This window comes from Elgaria multicarinata, chromosome 9, assembly GCF_023053635.1.
Source record: "Elgaria multicarinata webbii isolate HBS135686 ecotype San Diego chromosome 9, rElgMul1.1.pri, whole genome shotgun sequence".
NCBI lineage: Eukaryota > Metazoa > Chordata > Lepidosauria > Squamata > Anguidae > Elgaria > Elgaria multicarinata.
In genome coordinates this window covers 21,598,328-21,621,435 of record NC_086179.1, presented here as the reverse complement: position 1 = coordinate 21,621,435, position 23,108 = coordinate 21,598,328, and the positions used below count along the sequence as shown (strand labels likewise).

General features: G+C 44.9%; 1 protein-coding gene across 4 annotated transcripts in view; it reads left to right on the top strand.

The window, feature by feature from the left end:
- The window catches only part of LOC134404234 (IQ motif and SEC7 domain-containing protein 3-like), a 96,456-nt gene that overhangs the window by 34,118 nt on the left and 39,230 nt on the right, over nt 1–23,108 (top strand). For 2 of the 4 annotated variants that reach the window (XM_063134927.1, XM_063134929.1), the window contains exon 1: nt 8,876–8,948. The exons of 1 other annotated variant lie outside the window; for it this stretch is intronic. The gene's annotated coding sequence lies outside the window, so the exon portion shown is untranslated. Of the gene's footprint in view, nt 1–8,634; nt 8,949–23,108 lie in introns of those variants that run through there. One more of the 4 variants, XM_063134930.1, reaches the window with a different exon arrangement.

Genomic DNA, 23,108 nt, shown 5'->3' with positions numbered 1-23,108 from the left:
CTAAGGAGGAAATTCTGTGACAAGTTGAACTATCTTGATAAGTAATCATAGAATCATAGAATAGTAGAGTTGGAAGGGGCCTATAAGGCCATTGAGTCCAACCCACCCATTTACTATTTAGGTTTTATTGTCATTTTAAACTGATGCATATCTTGCTCTTGTTGTTTTTTATGTGTTTTGTTTATTTACTTAACCATCATAATTTGCATGTTGTCCAAACAGGGCTGATGAGAACTAGCTGTCTGGCTGCTGTTGAATGAATACAGGGTAGATGATCTAGCAGGGCTCTTTTAGTGTCTGATAGCCATCAGCCAAAAGTTGAATACTCAACATTAAATTCCCTACATCTGTTTCCTATAAACACCAAAGACTCCTCTTGACATTGTGTAAATGATGCTGCCTAGTTAAATTTATTTTAAATGAAGTAATATTTTTTTATTTGAGTAAATGTTGCCTTATTGTTAAATAGGTGCTAAGGATTTTTAATGGTGCTGTCAGTTGATTCAGTGTTTTCTGATAATTCACTATCCTGCTCCTATACAGATCTGTTGATGGATAACTAATTGAAATTAATATTTTAGCTTCTACATCTCACTGTAGTCCTCTTTTTAAAAAATCTAATGATAAATGGCTCTTTCCCTTAACTGATAAACACAGGCAAAATCATTTGTTCCTTGAAAAATCGTCCAGAATGCATCTGAATCCAGAGGCGTACATTAAGTATTCATTATTTGTAATCATTCAAGATGATGATGACAATAACAACAGATCGGGATTTAAAGTGTTCTTTTTTAAAGCCAATATTGGAAATAAAGTAAATTTGGCACAGTCCTAATCTAAATACCTGTTTCCTGTTGTGGAAGAAGCTCTGTTGCATCATAACCTGGCAAAAAGACAAATATTTGCCTGGAAAGACCGGAGAAAGAAGACGGGGGTCCCCCACCCTCACTGCTAGAGCACGCCCAATCACTACTAACACCTTCCCATGGTCCTCCATACTGCGCAGCAGGTTCTGTAAACTTCCATTTTGATTACCCACAATGCCCCAGAGTTACAATGGCCAGGTATTTATTTATTTATTTATTTATTTATTACATTTCTATACCGCCCAACAGCCAGAGCTCTCTGGGCGGCTCACAAAAATTAAAAACATTCAAAGTATAAAACAACAGTATAAAACCATACTATAAAAAGCAATATACAATATAAAAGGTATCCTACTGTATAGAGAATAGTCTATTTTGAAGAGCTGGCAGAAGACAGGCCTCTGTTTGATGGTGTCCTCTATTTCATGGGCTGTCCAGTCCAACTTCTCTTTAAAATCAAAGTACCATAAGAAGGGAAGGACAGGGGGCCTTGACATTGCACATCAGCACTTAGCACCTGGAAAGCGTCAGACTGCGTGGACGCTGTATTTTTATTTAAATAATAGTTATTTCTAAATGTGCACTTTTACACATAAATGTGCATATTCCAATGTTATACAAATAGTTGCCCATTTTGAGCTCTTTTTGGTGATACATTTAATCTTTTTTTGACAATGCAAATGTGACCACCCTACCCAGAGTGGCACTGTGCTCCAGGGCATTGTGGGAAATTAAACTGGCAGCTACCCTTAGAGTGCTGCCTAGTAAAGCTGAGAGGGTCCATCAAAATTAATGGTCTCCCCAGAAGGCCTATACCTCAGGACCCTCTCAAAACTGGACTTTCTCTCTCTCTCTCTCTCTCTCTCTCTCCACATATTCGCACACACACACATACACCACACCATTGGCTTTTCCTTACTGATTTTGAAGTGGTTTTTTTTTTAAGTGCTTCAGATGGCTGTAGATCTTGTTTGAATAAGGATCACTGTGATGGAGATATGAAGACCTATTTGTAATTCATCAGTAGGGATGGACACACTCACCTTCTTCCAATTTCGGTGGCAAGTGCCCAACTAGCACCATGGAGCTACCCATCCTCTTAGTTCGGGATTTCCAGAAATCTAATGTTGCATAAATGGTGGTCATAAAAGGCCATTTACACAACATTACAGGGGTTCACGCCTGTAATGTTGTGAAAATGGCCCTTAATGGGCACCATTTATGCAACATTAGATTCCTGGAAATCCCCAATTTGACAATCCCCAGTTGCATAAAAATGGCGGCTTGTTAAGGGGACAGGCAGCCTCCAGGTGCTCACAGGGAGGGTGGGTGCTTGGTGAATGGATCCAGTAAGTGGCTGTGGCTTGGCGAGTGGGGTCTGAATGGCCAAGCAGGGGGAGACCGCTGGACTCCACCTCTCTCTCAGACTCCTGCAACGTCCCTATTCATCAGTAATAGAATAGCAAAAGACAGACACCCAGCCAGTTTTTATCCTTTTGATGACTTTATTTCTCAGCTGTAATGCTGCGTTTTTAAGGAATGGTGTTCAAATTGCTAAAACTAATAAATATATTTTTATATAAAAGAGTTTATGGGACTGGTATGAACTCATGAATATAAATCAAGTGGTGAGTATTGCCTTATTTTTGTGGTAGTCTTTCCTGGTAGAGAAAAGCATTGATCTGGCCTAGATTCCTGGGGTTTTCTCCTTAACAATCCCTAAATTTGGGGCTAGATTAGGAGAGAAAAAAACACCTCTACATGGGAAACCTGTAGGACAGGTACTTAAAAGACATTTAGATCACATCTGTGAGACCCCCACTAGAGAACCAGGAGAGCGATAGTAGAGATTGGGGGGGGAGCATGGCAAGAAACAGAGGGCATGTTTTTAATAAATAAATGTGGGGGTGAATGAGAGGATTTGGATGTAAAGCAGAATCCCATCATAGTGTTGTGTTTCTCAGGAAACTCCTGCTTTCGATGGGAGACAAATGACAAGGCCTGCTAGGTAATCCACAAAGCTTTTATTAAGCAACAAACATCTCTTCTACCTGAAGAGAGTCTAATCTCTTGGAAACTTCCCCCTAGGCAAAACTATGCAAACTAAGCAAGACAATTGTCCAATCAAGGAGAACAGGAGGCCTCCTCCCAAACGCCCATAACTTCAGAGAGCCTGGTGCGGAGGCAGGTTCTGGCACAACCCTAGTTGGACCGACTTTCTCATGCCTTCTTTCTGCTCTGTGTGTTTTAGCTTCTGGCAGACCCTAGCATCAGCTAGCTTGTCAGGGCGCTCTCCTCCGGAAGAAAGCTCACTTCCCACTGAGTGTGTAGGATTTGGCCTTGAGGAGATAAGCTCTGGAGAGGGCTGATTCCCAACTGGGGTATCATCCATGAGAGCTTCCTCCCCCACTGGTACAGGCTGGCTGGTGTCTGGCGCTGCCTCCTCTACTTCCAAATCTGATTCTGATTGATTACCTGAAACACCTTCTCCCAAAACAGGGGCAGTAGGGTTAGACATGACACATAGTCAATTAAGAATCACAGGTCCCCTTCCCCTATGCACTGCCCTCAGGTTGACCCCGGATTGGCCCCAGAGACAGCGGAAGCGCTGTATTGACATCACTTCATTTGAAAAATTTGGAGTAAATCCCCGACTTTTTCAAACTGCAGCATTGCAGGGAAGCCCCACGGTGGCTGCGAAGCTGCACCTGCATCGTCTAACTGACACAATGCAGATCCACAGCCACTGTGGGGTGTGGAGGGCAAACTGGTGGTTTTGCAGTAAATGTTGAAGTGCAGGCACTCATCAAGACAGTCCCCATTGACACAACCCCAAGGAGAGTCCAAACTTGCGGGCAGCTCTATTGATCCATCTGAAGAAACCAGTTCTAGGAATTTTCATCCATTGGGAACAAGTCTTTTGTACAAGTCTTATGTGAACCGCCCAAAGAGCTTTGGCTATGGGGCAGTATAAAAATGCAATAAATAAAATGTACAGCGAATGGGTCTTAATGGCTCGTTCAGGACCAAAGCCACCCCAAAATACTTTACATTACATCAAGGAACAGTATAGTCTGCTGAGAACAGTCGTTTTCTTCTAGCCACTGTGAGGATCACAGCTAAACTCAGAGGGGACAGGGAATTCTGAGGGAGGGGGTGACAGATCATAGAATCATAGAATAGCAGAGTTGGAAGGGGCCTACAAGGCCATCGAGTCCAACCCCCTGCTCAATGCAGGAATCCACCCTAAAGCATACCTGACAGATGATTGTCCAGCTGCCTCTTGATGACATCAGCATCCCTGCTAATAAAAGGGTGCTAGTGCTGTGTCTCGGCGAACCCTGGTTCTACTACACCACCGGAGCAATTGAATGAACACCTCTTAAGAAAGGCATCAGGTGGGCTGACTTGGTAGCTGGGGACCTTCTTCATGCAAAGCATGCACCAAACTACAGAGCTCCGGCCCATTTTATGTACTAAACTGACATGTCATGAATTTATGTCTTGCCTGAGGACAAGCAGGACTGCGTGCGCGTGGGTCTGGCTTTTAGAAAATTCTGAATAAAAATGGTATCTGACGTTTTCCCACTCCACAATGAACAAAAGTCGGGGAAGCTCGCCTTACAACCCCTGCTCTAAAAATACACTTTGCAGCCATTCTCCAACCATACAGACAGCTTGAAACAGTGGAGGATTAGAAAGTTTAAATTTAACATGGAAATAAGTCACACTGAGAATTGCCTCACAGTGTTGCCGCACTGTTTGGTTTCTCTCTGACCGCGTGGTGACCCTTACAAAATCCCTCACTGGTTGAGCTCAATCCATTTGGAAATTGGAATGGGAGGCCTTACTGTTTGGAAAAGAGCAATGCAGACCAAGGTTGCTTGGAATGGGGAATTTCACACCTCCATTTGCTTCTGGAACCTACAAAGATATACTGTAGGCCTGGTTCACACATTATTCCTTTCTGCCTGTCTGGACTCACTTCTATCAACAGCCACTACAGGTTAACAGTGCTGATGAGGCTTCCGAGGTATGTCGTTTTATTGCAGGCTTGGAGTGAAATAAAACTGTGCAATAATGGGCATTTTGAAATCCACTATCGTGGTCAGAGAAAAATGGTGTTGTGATGGGGATTGATTCATCTCATTTCGCCTGGGAGAGGAGAAATTCTCCAAATGTTTTGCAGGGATTGGGCTCAACATTACCAGTGGTGGTAGCACTCCATGTCCTACTTGGCAACAGCAGCACCTGTATTGGCATTCTGGCTGCCATTTTGCATCCTCCACATGCCCTCAACCTAGGGGCTCTGTGGCCATCACTAAAACAAAAAAGTTGAGAATATTCAGAGAAAATTCTACAAAGTGTCCCATTGTTTTAAAGCGCTTTATAACAGTTTTGACAACTGTTGGGGCTCAGGACACACTGCATATACAGTTGTCAAAACTATTATAAAACGCTTTAAAACAGTAGTGTAGATCCAGCCCAGGTCTTTTGTAAAGCTAATGGCTCTTAATTACCCATCCAGGACCAAGCTACACTAAAGTACTTTGCATTACCACAAGCATTACTACTGTGACGACAGTAGCAAAACTCAAAGGGAACAGGTAAGTTTTGGGAAGGTGGGGTGGTGGCAGCATTTGACATTAGCATCCCTGCTAATAAAAAAGTGCTGGCATTGCATCCCTGGGAGCCCTGCCTCCACTACACCACTGCAACAAAGGCTTTTTATTGACAGAAACAGTTTCTTTCAGAGTTGGGTAATATATAGCTATTCTGTTGATCCAGTTCTCCCCAGCGTGGAAACCTGATTTTTCTCACTACGGTTGCCACTTCTTTTCGTATGTGTGTGAGAAAGGTGAATCTATTTTTCAACCATTGTGTGACAGTCAAAAATCCAACATCTGCAGCTTCTCTTGTAGGAGAAAACCCCTGTTGCTGCTGCACCTGTTGGATTTCTGCATGTTAGGAAACTCAGTTTCTGGAGTTGTGTCTATATATTCAGTGCGTTAGTATTTTTTAAAATGTAACTCATTGGAAAGACGCCATAAACAAGAAGTTAGGATAGTGCAAGGGAGAACATACGCTGCTGTCTATAAACCGCCTACATTCATGTGTAAGTGTTTTTTAAGTCAGCCATCTCAGAAGCTGAAATTCACTAAACTTTGCCTTGCGCAATTTCAATGTTGCTGTTCATTTTCAGCTGGGCTTTAAGTTCTGAGCTGGCTTCTGAATTTGAAAGGGAGAAGTAGAGCAAATGCTTTGCATGTATAATACCTCAGGTTCAATACTGGGCATCTCCACATTAGGCTGGAGAAGGCCCCTGTCTGCAGACCAGGATTGCCATCACTGCTAGTGATCAAAAACTAGCCGCACAGAACCTCTCGCCTATGGGCCAAATCCTGCCCAGTGGAGGCTGGTGGCTCCACTCTGGGGGACTGTCTATATGCTCTGAAAGCCCTGTAGCGGGTCTGCAGTGGTGTTGTAGAGGTTATATGATGCAGCAGCCACCTCAAAACCACCGCGGGGCTTTCCTGCAAAGGCCTGCATTAAAAAAGTCAGGGATATACCCTGACATTTTAGACTGAAGCAAGGCAAACATGCCTCTTCTTCTGTCTAACCTCAATCCAGTGTTGATGCGGAGGCGTTCCCAGGTGGAAAGCGACCCCTGATTGGTGGCCGCCTGCCCGGGCAGAGAGCCAAGGGCAGAAACCGCACCCTCTCCCTCTGTTTTGGGATTAGCCACCGCCACCCCACAGCAGAGAAAGCGCGGGGTTTTAGCAAAAGCGGTGGCAACCTGGTACAGTATAAACAGGCTCCTGGTTCTCAGTCAGAACCAGTCAGAACTCTAAAGGAGCTGTCCAAGCTGCTGAACCTGTTTTGGGGATAGAGTTCAGCACCTCGGGTAGCTCTTTTTAGAGTTCTGACTGAAACCCAGAGCAGATTCACCACCCCTCTGAAATAGGAGCTGCCAGCCTCTCTTGACCTCGCCTTCCGTGAGTCTGAATCTGGCCCTACGGCGTTCTTCCCGAGGCCCCACCCCTTCCCCAACCACTGATCTTTTGCTGGTTTCCTAACTTTTGTGCAGTTTTTTCCCCTCTCCGTTCTGAAAGGCTGAAATGCTTCTCCTAAGGCCGAGTTACTGGGAGCAAGAGCTTCATGCTGAAATGTTGGCCCTGCCCCCTTTGCTGTCAGCCACTCCCCCTTTGCCTTTGGCCCTGCACATCACTGGAATGCAGCCCCTGAGAGGTTCTCCAAAGTGTAATGCAGAAGCATCCCTTTCCCCCTGGCCCGTTTGTGGATGTGTCAGTGGTGGCTGAAGAACTTGCAGCTGTGCCCGCCCTGTGAATTTGCTGAACGCTGCCTGGCTGGCCCTGTTCCTGGTGGCTGGCTTGGCTGAGCCCTTCACGATGCGCAGTTGTGGGTCTCTGGAAAGTATGGCTTCCCTCCCTCCTCCCCCTATACCCATTGGGCCCTGAAAGGGCCTCTTAAGGCTCAGGAGGCACAACTTTTCACATTCTCTGAATCACAAGCACCATCTGCCAGAATTTGTACTTCCACATAACTAGTAAAAGGCAGAGTATCCTTGTCTTCCTCTGCTCTTAGTTACTCTACATTCCCCCCTCATCTTCCCTGGTTTAACAACAAGGAAGAATTCATAAGCTTTAATTTCTTTTTCTTTTCTTTTTTGAATAAACCCAAATTAGCATGTCATTCAAACCCTAAACTGAGTTTTACATTATCTCTGGTTTGTTTAAACAAGCCAGCTTCATAAACCATGGTTTGAAGTTGGCTTGTTTCAAAGAAACCATAGTTTAGATCAAACACAGCATGTTAGGTTTGAATGACATGACAAGCTTCAGCTAATCTACGTTGGAAGCAAAAGTGGCCTTGTGGCCGTGGCAGAGGGGGAGGGAGAGAGTAGGGGCCCAAAGCATGCTGCATCTCAACCTTGTCACACAGAACCAAACTAAGTCAGTATTTCTCAGAGGATGTTGATATTTAAATGCATGAGCTTGATGTGGTTTTTTGATTATTATTTTTTGCCCAGTGATAAACTTCCTTTGCTTAATTCCTCTCCATCGTTCTATTATGGAATCGTAGTTAGCAAGAGCTCTCTCTCCATCCCTCCCTCCCTCCCTCTCTCTTCTCTCTCTCTCTCCCTGGGAGAGGTGTCCCTTGATTAATCCTTCAGTGCATTGATGTTCTTGTCCTCGTGGCATCACAGTGTGTTGCCATGGAAATTATGGCAATGTATGCATATAAAATAGCATATGCTATTATGGAAATCACGGTCCTCGTTTTTGGTGATACGTTTCCTCTTTGGGGGGCAATTCACAAGTGGCCACCCTACCCACTGGATGCAGCCCACCTGCCGTGTGTTGTGGCTTAGCAGGTGCTTGACAAGCCTTCCATTAATGCAATCCCAGGGAAGCCGCAAAAATGGGGTTTACCGTACTCAATGTGTTTGGCTTCCTGGGGCACAGATTGTGCCAGTCCCCCCCCCCCCTATTTCATAATGCGTGTGAAGTGCCCTTGGCGTAAGCAGTGGACTGTAGTGGCTGAGGGGCTGCTTTGACTTGCCCAGCTCGCTCACGGTGCTGGGCCTCCTCAGTGTCTAGGCCGCCTCAGCGTCCGCTTAAATCCACTCCCAGGAGCTCCCTTGTCTCTGCTCCGTCACAGCACAGGTGCTTGGGATGTTTGTCAAGCCAATCAGCTACTGAGGGCTAGAGAATTTAAGAGGGGGAAAAAAAACCAAATAAAAAAAGAGAAACGTTGCGTTTTGTTCACAGTGACGATCCCTGCGGTTCAGCCAGCAAGAAACCCGGGTGTGACGCGGAGGATCCGAAGGAGTCCGGCAGACACAGTGGCCAGGAAGGCAGGTCCGACACCTTGAAGTTAAAAGCCCAGCATGCGGAGCTGCAGGAAGAGCAGGCAGCGGGGTGCTCCCTTTTGGTGCAGAAGGCCAGCCTCCACCACACGGGTTCGCCCGTGCGAGGGCAGCGCCGCAAAGGGGCAGCCACCTGTTCCCATGCCGCTGCCTCCGATTATGAGCTCTCCCTTGACTTAAAGAATAAACAGGTACACGCTCCTCATGCCATGGGAGGAGGGGGCTGGGGCGGGCTGGGGCCATCTCTCAATCCACCCTCTAGCTTAGTTTCCATGCGCATGACCGCCTTGCTGACCACCGCCATCGATGTGGATTGGGAGTGGGCGAACGTTTGCCGGGAGGGGTCGTAGCGCAGCGGTAGAGCACCGGCTTTGCATGCAGAAGACCCGGGTTCAATCCCCGGCATCTCCAGGATCAGGTGATGGGAGAGATCTCTGCCTGAGACCCCCAGGAGCTGCTGCCTGCCTGCCAGCATCCAGTGGCCTAGATGGATAAATAATCCAAGCTGGTAGAAGGCAGCTTCCTGTGTTCCGATACGATGCCCCAAGTCAGGATTTCCTCTTCGGAATCTAGCCAAGGGTTGAGAAATCCGCCATGGGGCTGCTGATCTCTGTCGCAAAGCCTATAGACCAGTTCTGTACCCAGGGACGCAACATTCATCCCACAAACCCTTCCAGGCAATGCTAGCCCAGCCACATTCCACAGTTCAGAACACATTTTCTTAGTTTTGTCAACAATAGATTGAGGATTGAGTAAAAATGTGAAGACCTGGAGAAATAAACCAGGAAAAAAAGGTGAAAAATAATAGGAACATTCAGGGGGGGAATTTTTGTGTGTGGGGTGTGTGTGTGTCTGGGATTTTTGGAAAATTTAGAGATTTTTTTCCTGAGGTGTTCTGGTCCCCCACCACCAGTATTTTCTCCCCAGGCCTTGATATCTCTAGGATTGAGGCGTTTTGTTTGCCCTACTCTGCCCCCCGTAGTGTGAGGTATGTGGAAGAGAAGGAGAAGTGTGACGTAAATCCAGCCTTCCTCCTCCTCCACCTTTTTTCGTGTCAGCAGTGCACCTCATTGCCTTTATTGCATGGCTCCGGCTCCAGCCCTGGCAGAAAAACAACATGGAGGTGGGATTGGCGTTTCTTAGCTCACCAAGGTGTGTGTGCAGGGGTCTGGCAGTGATTTACACGTGGCAGTTAATTGACAGACTATCAGAGCGCTTGATGAGTGGCATTAAAGAAGGACGCACAGATTTATTCTGCATGCAAGCATTTCTGGGAAGAGGCTCCTTCCTGTGCCTTGAACAGTACACTTTGACAGGTTGAAAATCTAACAGCTGAAATGTTTCCTGCTGGTGCAGGGAAAAGGGTTCAGCTGTTGCATTCCTGCTGGTCTTGTAACAGGAGCCTGTTCCTTCAAAACAAACAAGCAGGCCTCCCGAAGTGGTTTGTAAGCTGAGATGGTCACCCAGTGTGACTTTTTTCTCACCACTGGGATGCTGCTGCTAGTAAAAAAATCTCTCTTCTAGGGAACCTTTACGAATACAGGGCCCCCCTCATGCTCTGGACCTGCAAATGACCCTAACATTCATTGCCACAATAGATGCTAAATAGTATTTCAATAAAATTATGTGCAACAGGAAATGACTTTATACAGATGACCATTTGCATATAGGTCCTGCCGTTTCACATAGGGAGAGTGTTCTCTTTGCCCTTACACCTTCTTACCACCAGAAAATGTCTGCCTACAAGCCTTACTCCTCATCTCATCATGAATTGGCTCCAACCCACAGGCGGGCAGAGGTCTGCTTGTGCAATGGGGCTTACCCATCTTAGCCCCCTCCACCACCACCCCGTGCGTGCCCCAAAACTGCCCCACAGGGTCCCCAAAACCTCTGAAGCAGATTTGGAGGCCACACCAAGGGGTTGGGGCTGCAGGTGGAGGGGAAATCTGTCCCATTAACCCTGCCCACTGTCTGAACAACACCATTGGATACAACCCCATGTGTTTTTATGTGTTTTTATAACACATTGTTATAAAAAGACACGGCAGCTTCTAAATAAGCAGCCTAAGTTGTTTCATCTCCCAACTTGCATACTGAAAACTTGTGCAGGTAAGGAGCCACAGAGGCCTTTGTAATGTCTAGGGATGAATTGAAGAAGTGCATCTAGATATGCATAATTTTTTAAAAAAATCAAGCCTCTCTGGCATTTTCCTGGCTGCTTTCTCAATACCTGCATTTCCATGCATATTTTAATAGTGTTCAGGCATTCTGCCAGATGGGATTCTAGATCCAAAGATGACAGACTGAAATGGGATTTCCAACTTTTGCTGCACAAATTTGACACATGTGGCAGACTTTGAGCAGAACTGGTGGGTTGGGGAAGAGGCTGCAGGAGTTGGGCAGGTCGGGCCTAGCAGAACCTGATGGGTCAGGGCAGAGCATGGCAGAATCCTACCTTTACTGGCTTTTCATGTTTCTGTACTAGTTATGTGACAGAACACCATTTTATTGGTTGTAACACTAAAACTGGGTGGTTGGCAAATCACCCCTTCTAATAGCAAAATCTGCAGCCCCTGTGCCAATCATTTTGGAGGCAAAACAGGGCCCTGATAAACAAGAGGGAGGCTTCTGCATGGCTGGGAGAATCCCGAAGTATGCAGAAGTAGATTTCTTTTGAAATTAGCACCCCTAAAGGAGGTTACACTTCCCAACAACATGGATAGAAGAGGACTGCATACGCATTCCCTGACTCTAATAGGGTGACCATATGAAAAGGAGGACAGGGCTCCTGTATTTTTAACAGTAATGTAGGAAAGGGAATTGCAGCAGGTGTCAATTGAAGTGGGTGAAATTTCCTCTTCATCACAACAGTTAAAGCTACACTAGCTATAGTAGAGTGGCCAGATACAAAAGAGGGCAGGGCTTCTGCAGCTTTAACTGTTGTGATGAAGAGCCCTGTCCTCCTTTTCATATGGTCACCCTAGACTCTAACCACTGCATTTGACTTGTTCTGGGCTGCTTGAGGCAATCATAGCTGCCATCAGATAATGAAGATTAATAACACAATCCTATACATATTTACATGGAAGTCACTTGGAAGCTCCACTGTATTCTCTGGCAGAGTTGTTGAACCTTTTTTTCGCACTGGGGCCATTTGGGAAGGTCCTTGGGGTACACATTCCGCCCCCCCCAAACTCTGTGGCAACCCTACATGAGGAAGATACCTGTGCCTCCTGTTCTGGGAATCCAGTGCAACATTTTGTTACGGGTTCTACTTCCGTAAATCAAATTAGCAACCCACAAAAATCTCAAGCGGCAGAAAGAGGTTGCAAGATCTCCTTGGATAGGTGAAATGTAAATGGATATTTGTAGCAATAAAATCCTAGTTGGTCAGGCATGCCACAGCAGCAGACGAAGGAGAGGAAATGATTAAGAAACGTCTGTTTGATAAATTGGATGCAGAATGTACTTATGGAGTGTAGTTCCATAAACAGGTATATATCAACATAGTCCATTTAAAGTCGATGGAGCTGTTTTATATTGATTGGCTGGTCTCTGAAATCTTAACTCCTGATGCATCCCCCAACATTTGTCATCTGTTGCATTGTAAATTCACTTTAGGAGGATATGAGGATGTGGAAAATGATATTTTCATATGCATTAGGCTGCTTTTCCTTGGTTATCTGTCAGCAGAGTTCTTGGTTACATCTTAGGTGGATCCATTCCCATCTGAGGTGAGGAGGACATGAAGAATCCTTATCCTCTCCATCCTAAATTCTTTTCTAAATAATCCCGTTCCTGTTTTAGGGCAATTTCCAACTGTGTCATTCCGCTAGTGCGAATTATGTTGTGCTAGCGGAAACTAGGTTCTGAACCATGCGCAAGAGAAGAATCGAACTCAACTTACATGTCTGCAAGTGTGGTTGCACAAGCAGTATTGCATAACTCTTGTGCAACCCATTGTGCATTCTGGCTGTGCATCCGGTTGTGCAGCTGCTTGCACCACTGGTTGCACAAGTGTAGTGGGCAACCGGTTGCACCACTGAAAAATCCTGCAGAGCTCCACTAGTGCTGTTTGCAGTTGCGGAATGTCACAGTTGAATACTGCCCTTAATGTCTGAATACTACAGCATCTTGCTGTCTCGCTTCAGTTTTTGATTAAACATGGCTTGCCACGTCATCCAAATCTGGACAAAATTAGTCTTCACTCTGGTTGGTGTGGCCCCTTACACCATCGCCAAAAATTATTTTTTTAAAAAAAAATAATGAAATGGATCACCAAAAATGAGGACAGCAATTTGCATAATATTTGAGTACGTATATTTGTATGTATAGGTGCAAAGTTAGAAATTATAACTGTTATTTAAATAGAAATGCAATACACCTCACCGTACCAGGGGAGACTATGACTAGGAGACCGGTGTGCCTGCTCAGCCTGCTATCCAGGGGCTAACTGAGGAAGGGCAAATTTAAGGCCTCTATTCTCCCCTTTTTATTGTTCTTTGACTTTAATCCAGAGTTGTACAAGACATCAAATAAAGGACACCTTCAAATAGAGGAAGCCTCGTGTGGCGCAGAGCGGTAAAGCAGCAGTTTCTGCAGCTGAAACTCTCCCCACGGCCTGAGTTTGATCCCAGCGGAAGCTGGTTTCAGGCAGCTGGCTTGGGTCGACTCAGCCTTCCATCCTCCCAAGGTCGGTAAAATGAGTACCCAGTTAGCTGGGGGAAAGGGAATAATGGCCGGGGAAGGCAACGGCAAACCACCCCGCTATAAGGCCTGCCAAGAAAATGTCAGCGAAAGCTGGCGTCCCTCCAAGAGTCAGTAATGACTCAGTGCTTGCATGAGAGGTTCCTTTCCTTTTCTTTCAAATAGAGGAGTACCCTCTACCAGCTCTCCAATATAGAGAACTGTCCTTTGGAAAGTAGGACATCTGGCCACGCTAACTATGGTTTAGTGGAAACAAGTCAGCCTTAAACTAAGTATATCCTGGGGAACATGGGTGTGAAGGTGCTGTTGCACCGTGTCCTGCTTGTGGGTCCCTGGTCAACAGCTAGTTGGCCACTGTGTGAACAGAGTGCTGGATTAGATGGACCCTTGGTCTGATCCAGCATGGCTCTTATGTTCTTAAGCTGGCTTGTTTTCACTAACCATGGTTAAAACTAACTTAACTAAACTGAGGTCAATCTAAAATGAAAACAGAAATGTTCCTCATGGCTGAACCCCTGGAGTGGGGAGGGTGGGGGTGTGAATCGAGGGGGAAAGCAAGGTGTTTTCTTGTAACATTCAACCATGGTTTAGTGTTACATCTGAATGCCACCTGTGTGAACTGCTCCTAGTGTTTTAGTGTCAAGGTGCAACCTGGATGTCATAAGGTAACCGTGACTTCATTCACTGAGAAGAATGAAAGAGTTCCGTAATTTTTGATATGTTTGAGAGCATGGTCCAGCAAAAGAAAGGGAGAAGTAACATCCTGTGATTTTTCTTATCCGTTCCAGCCAGAAAAAGGGAGATTTCTGGGAAAGTTCAAATGATTCTCCCCACCCCCACCCCAGCCCCCATGAGAAAGGTAAAATAAAGATATAAAGTATAATTGGAAATATATTGCTTAGCCCTCAATAAGTCCTATAGAATACAATACAATCGGCATATAATGAAGAGCCAATTAAATCTACCGTAAACAGGGAATGAAATCTATAGCAATAAGATAACTCTGTTCCAATGGCCAGTCAAACACTGAAAATGAAGATTAACAGTTTGATCTCATGCATGCTTGCTTGAAAGTATGTTCTATGGCCCGGGGCCTGAATTCTGATTGGGGAAGGGTCTTGGTGGAGGGGAATTCCAAAATTAGCGAGGGATAAAGTCACAGGGCAGGGCCAAGGATAGAAAAAACAAAATATGAGTCTTATTAATTTAAATTTCCTCCCATCAAGCGTATGAAGCGCAACTTAATTTTAAGACAGTCTACTCAGGATTAATTCCCAGTGCAACAGCTGAATTCTATGCAAGCATTTAAAGGTTGATTGCGTTTAAATACCCTCTTATCTCCAATTGGAAATAACAGCAAAAGAAGACTTTAAATGACTTCTTGTCTCCCATCACTGATCAGAGATAAGAGCAAAACAAGCTTGCAGGACGGATGGGGAACCTTAGCAGCCACATTTGGCCTGCTGGTCAAAGGTTCCCCCATTTCTACCAGTAGATCATTCCACAGCTGAGGAGCAGCAAAGGAAAAGGTCCTATACATGTGTCTGCCATTCTCACGTTACACAGTCGCAGCAGATGATCCTCCGAGGACCTTAAGTGGTGGGTTGGAACATAAGGGAGGAGGCACTCCCTAAGATACCTTGGACCTAGACCATGTAGGGCTTTAAAGGTAAGAACCAGCACTTCATATTTTGCCTGGAAAGAAATTGGAAGCCCAAGAGATCAAGGCCAAGTGCTTGTCCCCCCACACTTTTATTCCATCAGCCTGTACATTTTTAAAAACTCTCTTGACAAAGTCTTTCATCCTGACTAGAGCAATTTCTCAGTAGTTTCCATTTTTCTTAGAAGTCTCAAATTGCCAAGTCTAGGGATCCAGAAAAGATTTTCTGAGGAAAACTCCAAGGAGAGGACTTTTAAGCAGTAGGCAATTACTTTCATTAGTCTGTCACTTTATTAAAATGACAGCCTGGTAGTCCAATTTCTTTCCTTACAAATGGAAAGGGAGAGAGCCTCCAAACCAGAACAAGCAATGTAGCTCCACTTATACCTACTCCAGTAGAGTAGAAATGGACATATCAGGGCCCAAGACATTTTTCTGCCTGACAAAGGGCAAGGTGACACTCACCCACCCATTCCACTTCTAGAATCCACGTGGAATGGCAGTTTAATCTTACTTCAACATAGGTGATGGGACAGCACCTGAAAGCAGCAAACTAGATTAGGGGATGTAAGGCAGACTAGCTAAGGGGATTCAGGGATAACGGGGGGAGGGGGGAGCTTCCATCCCACTCAGCCTCTGTTACCTAGGGCACCCACCTGTCCCTGCCTAATGGTAGGACCCATTTTATATAGGGTATCCACTTATGAATTGCCAAAATAGAGGAAACATCACCAAAAAGGGAGGACACAGATTTGCATACAATTTACATATGTTCATGATGCATTGGAGGAAAATTTAGACATAATTATTAGACTTTAAATAGAATACATCTCACCATATCGTGAAAGACTGTGACCACATGACTCATGTGTCTGCTCAGTCTGCTGTCCAGGTGCCATTGATGGGCAGCTTCAAGGCTTAGCTCCCCCTTCTGACGTTCTGTGTCTTTAAATCAGACTTGGACTGGGCAGCCCTTCAAATAGAGCAGGGTTGGGCAGAAACATTTCCAGATGTTTTGGACTTCCAGCATTCCTGACCATTGGCCATGCTTGCAGGGAGCTCTGAGACCAACTAATGGAGGTTAAACCTATTGTGACATCCCAGCCATCTTCTACAGGTTTCTGGCTCATAGCGGTCACTAGACAAGTCACTCATTGGAGTCCAGGCGTCTCCTAATATCCCCCCAAATAACCAGCTGCTTCACTGTACTGATTTCTGGAGACCCACAGGAACCTCCTTTTCATAGACTTGGCAGTGTATTTTTATTTCTAAAATGTATTATGTCACCCTTATATCCTCAGAGTGACGTACAATAAAAATACAAATCCAAACATTGAAAGCCAGCAAGTGAGGTGAGATCTTTTATCCCTGGAATCCACCCAGACCATGATAGAGATAGTTTAATCAATAAATAATTATGTCTGGATTGATTTAGGTAACATACCTTCCAGGACAAATAGTCATTTGATAAAATATAAGAAATAATAGTTCTATCTGCTAACCTAACCACTAGCCTTTTACCTGTGCCTTCTCTCTCACACACACACACAGCCCCTCTGCTTCAACTAACTCCTCTAACTGCCACTTCTCAACTGCCACTCTTTCCACCTGCCACTCATCATTCCATCACACTCCCCTGCTGTCAGTCATTCCTCCACTCAGTCTTCCGTTACACCCACCAACGGCTACAATTCCTGATGTGAAGCTTTCAAATTCAGAGGCAGTCTACCTCTGAATACCAGATGAGGGAACCAAACCACAAGGGAAGGCTATCAGCTTCATGCACTGGCTTCGAGACCGTTGTGTCTGGGAACAGAATGCTGGACCACTTGTGCCTTGGTCTGAATCAGCAACACAACACTCATGTTCTTCTTTCCTTGCAAGGGACGTAAATGGCAACCATAGGTTATGTATTTAAATTCTTAGAATGACATATCTCTGACTTTTGCAGCGGAATTCACTTCTTGGTATTCAAAGGTTAGCACACAGAACACAGGAAGCTGCTTTGGTTTATCTAGCTCAGTATTGCTGACACTGACTGGCAGCAATGGCTCTCCGGGGTTTCAGGCAGGATTCTTTCCTCCTGCATGCAAAGCAGACGCTCTACCGTTGAGCTACGGCCCTTTCAGGTTGGAAGCGTGGAGAAGGAAGGATTTTCCCAGGTGCCAACAATATGCCTGGAAGACTGGAAATTAAACCAGAAGGATTTGTCTGGACAATTCCTCCCCGAGTAGCAACAAAAAGAGAAGGTCCATGGGGAAAAACCATAGCCCAGTAGTAGAACACATATTTGCTTGCATGCAGATGTTCAGTCCCTGTCATCTCTAGGTAAAAGGATCAGGTATTTATTATGTATTTATTCATTAAATTTCTATACCGCCCCATAGCCAAAGGTGTCTGGGCGGTTCACAATTAAAACTTCAAGGTGCAACATAAAACAATGTAAAATATAAAAGCTTAAAACTACAATATAAAAGCACAACCAGAATCAAACTTGCTAAATCTACACCAAGTAGAATATCAAAGCGGGGTGAAAACAGTATATGGAACGTGTCATGCACTTCAATACCGTTATAAAACAGTAGTGTAGATCCTGCCCTGGTAGCAGGTGATCTTGATGGCCCCAGGGAGCGGTTTCTAATGAATGTAACATGCCAAGGCTTCTCTGCCAAAGGGTGGCTACATGTGGCTATATGCCAGATTTGCATTCCTTAATGGTGGACATCAGACAAAGGAAAAAACTTTCAACTAATAGAGCATCGAATGTAACCTATGACTCGTTGAGATTGTGCACCTTAACTTGAAAATTGAATGTAACTTAATTTGCTAATCCAGAACTGACCAATAGAAGGGTTAGAAAGAGATTAACACCCTCTTGTAGTCAGGACCTATATATACTGTGAGATTCCTTTGTTCTGGGTGCCTCCATCTTGTAGAACCGGAGAGCACCCCCATACTGCAGTATAGGAAGTAAATGGATTAAGTGTATTCTCCAGCCTCGTGTGTTTGATTGGCTATTAACGTGCCGGGGAAGCAGGCCTTCAAATCCCTGGTTAAGGGACAACAATAAATAAATCTCAAAAACATCTGCCCAGAGAGAAACTGCCAGTCAGAACAGGCCGTTTTGGACTAGCTGGGCAAATAGTTTTTAATGTGCAGAAAGCTTTCTGTACATGGAGGAGCATTCAGACACTTGGGTCCTGTAGTATGTGCAATGTTGAAGATCGCCAGGATTCTCCAAACATTGTCTCCCTGCTGGTCTTGGGCTGCTCGTTCTGTGCAAACGGGAAACTTGTGCAAATTGAGCAGCGATTGGATGGGAGATTTGAGCAAATTCCCCCAAATTTGTGCAAATCTCCCCAAATTTGTGCAAATTCCCCCCATAGACGAAAGCGGCGCTAATTCAGTCTACAGAGGAAAGTTGCGAAAGTTGAAGTGGAAATCAGGAAAGAGGCAAATGTGAGCACATGTCTGATAATTTGGGAATATTTTCATCAGACACGTGTTCACACTTGCGTTCGGAGCTTCAAATGGGGCACGAGAGCAAAAACTAAACTCTCATACATCTCTACCCTGCACCTGTTCTGTCGAAAGTCAGTCAGTTCAGCAAGAAATACCTTGCATGGGTTGTGCTGGTAGCTGTTCTATATGTTATGTTTGCTGCTGGGATTAGCATTGCTGTGGGACGATTCTCATCTCATTGGAGCCATCTCACACAGCATGGGTTGCTTCCTGCCCCAGCTGGCAAAGAGAGTTGACAAGGTTCATCATCATTCTGCAGAAAATGCCGTCTGTTCCCATAGGAAAAGATATTGGAAATCCGCATGATGGAAGCCGGTCGCTCACCCTATTTAATCTAGTTTCAGTGTCACGGTGTCATATTCAGTCTGCCGATTTGTACACTGCGGTATGATGAAGACCAATTTCCCCTTTTATTTCAAGTGAATCATTGCATCTCACAATGTCTAATGTGAGAGTTTGAAAGATTACACACCCGCACCCGCACCTAGTAAAGCTGTTGCTCTATTAGAAGCCTCGGGTAATTCCGTAGCTGGTGGTGCCACGCTGTATCATGGCCACCATTTTGATCTTTACTAACAGCAGTGTATGCTTTACTCAGCTTCGTAACAACAAGGCTGTAAGTATGGTGTTCTGAGCTGTTTGTCGATCTAAAAAGCGTGTTTATAACAAGCTTTCTTTAGCAAAAGCAACTGTGGGAGCTCTTGCAACTATCGCAGGGGTGGGGAACCTCAGGCCCAGGGACCAAATCCTGCCCCGCTGGAGTCTCAGTCCAGCCCTTCATAGCTCCCCATATGGCCACACCCCTTCCTCTGGCCCTACGCCCTTTCTCCCAACCACCAATCATTGGGTGGTTTCCTGGCTTTTGTGCAGTCCGCCCCCCCCCCCCTTCAAAAAAGGTCGAAATCTCTCTCCTATGGTTTAGTTACTGGCAGTAACACCTTTAAGCTACAATATGCCGGTATATTTTGTATTTTGATCCTGCTCCTGTTGCTTTTAGCCCTGCCCACCACTGGAATGCGTCCCTTGAGAGCTGCCCCAAAATTGAATTTGGCCTTCAGGCTGAAAGCGGTTCAACACCTCTGGTGTATGGCGTGGGCATAGGGGAGGAAGGTTGAACTCTGCCCCCACCCCCATATCATTTCCCCACCCATAATTACTCCCTGAAGTTTTATTTGTCCCTAAAAATACAGGAGGGGCATTTCATTACACCTTCATGATTTCATATCCCAGCTTTCTCAACGTCTGCACAGAAGTCCCGAAGTTCAGTATTAATGTACAGATTCGGTCTGCTCCACTGATGCTATAGGTACATCATACTGGGCAAAGATTGCTAGCAATCTTGCCCTAAAGACTAAATGCTTAAAGGCCAGTGCACCTATCCACTTCTTTGAATCTTGGAGGCAACATTCAGCTTGGTCCTTCTAGTGAATTTGGTCTGCCTGAATCTGCCACGTGAAGGCCTCCTCCACACATATGGCCGGATTGTGGTTCCACCAGATGGGATTCAATCTATTTTCCAGTTCAACACATTTTTAGGACATGAGAAGCTGCAATCTGTACGTGTGTTGCAGTGTTCATAAGACCAGTCCAGCATCTCAACATCACTGAAAAAAAGGCAGCTTGTTGATTTCAGCATATATATAGAGAGAGAGAATTATGTGAATTCATCCTACACCTTTTTGCTTCTGCCCTCCACCTCATATGCTAGATAAAATGGGTTTGCAGTAATGGGTTTTTCATCACAGTAGTGCCCTCTATTCACATGGCAGACAGAAAGGTCAGTCGTAATTGCTCTCAGACACATGTGTGAGAAAGAAAGATTCCTTCATTATGCAAAAAAAGACTCTCAGCACAGGTGGGCAATCCAATGTCAACCGTGAGCAAAATCCATCGTGGAAGACTTCCAACAAGAAGTACGTGGGTGGGAAGTGGGGAGGCACAACTCTAAGCTCCTCGTATTGGAGTTGAGCGATCATAGTGGCAACCAACTGCTGCTTCCAGAAATGGATGTGCATCAAAAAACTTATCTGGGCAGGATGAGCCTTGTGATGCACAGAAACACACATCTGGATACACAACTGCACTTTCATCAGTTTCATATATGGAAATAACATGTCCCTTGCGTGATTGGGGTGCCCGTCTCTCTTTCTGGTAGCTGCTGATAGACAAGAGGAAGAATATTCCAAGATTGCATTGAAACGGGGGAGAAATTATCTTGTTTTGAGTGTACATTTTCTTTTGTGTGTGCCCATACATATTTTGCCTATGTGTTGTCCTTTAAGACCCATGCATAGAATTATATTGTCTGTCATTTTTCAATATATATTTGTGATATATATCGATTGCATGTGTGTGAATGATAGACAAGATGATTCTATGCATGGGTCTTCAAGGACGGCGCATAGGCTAAATATGAATGGGTACAAAGAAAAGAAAATGTATATTCAATGTGTATATATTTCACAGTAGTTAGATAAGTACATGCATGGGCAGGAACCAAGCTCAACGAAATTCTCCAAATGTAACTTCCAAGCTCAGCGTGGCTCAATCCCATTCTCGTTTGTGACTATTTCATCTGTTTGAACGGGGAAAGTACGCATTTTTCAAAAGTGTGCATTTTCCCTCCATTGACTAAAGCGTGAAAATGTGAATTTTTAAAAGGGTGCCTTTTTAAAGTGCACTTTTTAAAAAGTGCACATTCTTTTGAATGCAAATGCAAGTTTGGGAATTGGCAAACATTTTTGGAGAGCCTGTGCTGCTCCCCGCGTTCGGGGATGCAAACAGGGCACGAACGATCTGCAAATTGAATTGAAATTCTTGTACATGCCTAGGACCAAATAATTGGGGCAGACCATAGGGCTGGGAATCCACTAGAGCTTGTCTTGAGAAACAACCTTATCGTAACCTTCGTGTCAGGCTGCAAGGTTCTTATCCTTAAGCGGATGTTTTAGATAATGCCATGATTAGGAAGGGTGGAGAGGGACTGACACTCCCATGTCAGCGGGGTCAATTTGATGCCCATATGGCCATCTGCTCATTAATGCAAAATCAGCTACCACTTGGCTCTCCTCCTCCAATCCGCTCACTTTTCATTGTCATTTGACAAATACCAGCTTCCACCAGAACTCTGAAGAAGAAAGTCCTTTATCAGGCAGAAGCTGCAACCTGCCCTAGCTGTAAATCTCTACAGGGATAATTAGTGTTCATCCTTTCAGCTTTTTTCACCGTTGCCATCCATCCTCCACATCACCACCACCGGTGCCATTGTCTCCTAATGATCATTCTTTGGGACCAAAAGTGGGATGATCTATGGGGTGTACAGAAAACACTCTCCAGTGGTCCACTTGTTAAGCTTTTATCAGCGAGGTAACAAGAAGGGAACTATTTGTACAAGAAACAGGACACAACGTTCAGGCGTAGAAATTGCCGGTGTGGGATGCCCAGTTTGGTGGTTTTTCACAGTGTATGTCTCATTAACCAGCCCAGCTGGGGCTCTTTTATAATCTCACTCCTCTTGACATTTATCCCTTATGACTTATCTCACCTAAAAAATCAAATTGTCAGAACTTTGGGGACAGAAAGTCGTTTTTTTTCTTCCTGTTTTTTTCACCACTGCTAATTAGTACGCAGAAATGAATTAGATCTAGAAATAGATGTTTTCATTATATCCTGCAAGAGACTAAAGGGCTATTTGGGAAGGTGCTGTTCAAATATAATGTATATTGGAAGCTCCATCGGGAGCTTTATGAATCACATAGCTTGATCAAATTTCCACCCCTTAAGAACAGATGTTTTTGACTATAACTCCCATCAGCCAGCCTGGTGAATGGTTGGGGATTATGAGAGTTGTAGTCTAAAACATCTGAAGAACACTGGGGCACCTACCTCTGCTCTGTGATGTCTTAGTCTTAAGCAAACTTACCAAAGAAACATCCCCATTGATTTAGTGGGCCTTACTTCTACCAAAAAAGACACAAGATATATGAATTTTTAATCCTAACAATGGTGGACCAGAGAACGCCTCTGAAGCATATCTTAATATTCAGATAGGACAGTAAGGGTGCAAGGACCACATAACCTGATCCTAGATCATTCAGAGTTTTGTAGATTCAAGCTTATTGTAGCATTGCTCCAGGATTGGCACACACTTGCTTCCCATTGTGTCCTGCTGTGAACTTTCAGACGGCACCCTTTGAGTAATACCATCAGTGCCCCAAGTTAAAACATTGCTTGCACACAGAGCTGCCTTTCCCAGCCTAATCCCGCTAGACATTTTGGACTTCAGCTCCCATCAACCCCAACTAGCATGGCCAATGGTCAGGAATGCTTGGGAGTTGTCATCCGAATCTTCAGGAAGGCACCAGGTTGGAGAAGGTTGACACAGAGACTTATTCTAGGTGGCTGCCTCACAGCCCTACAACTTCAGTATCTGGATACTTTCTAAACTGTGAGCCTAAGTATG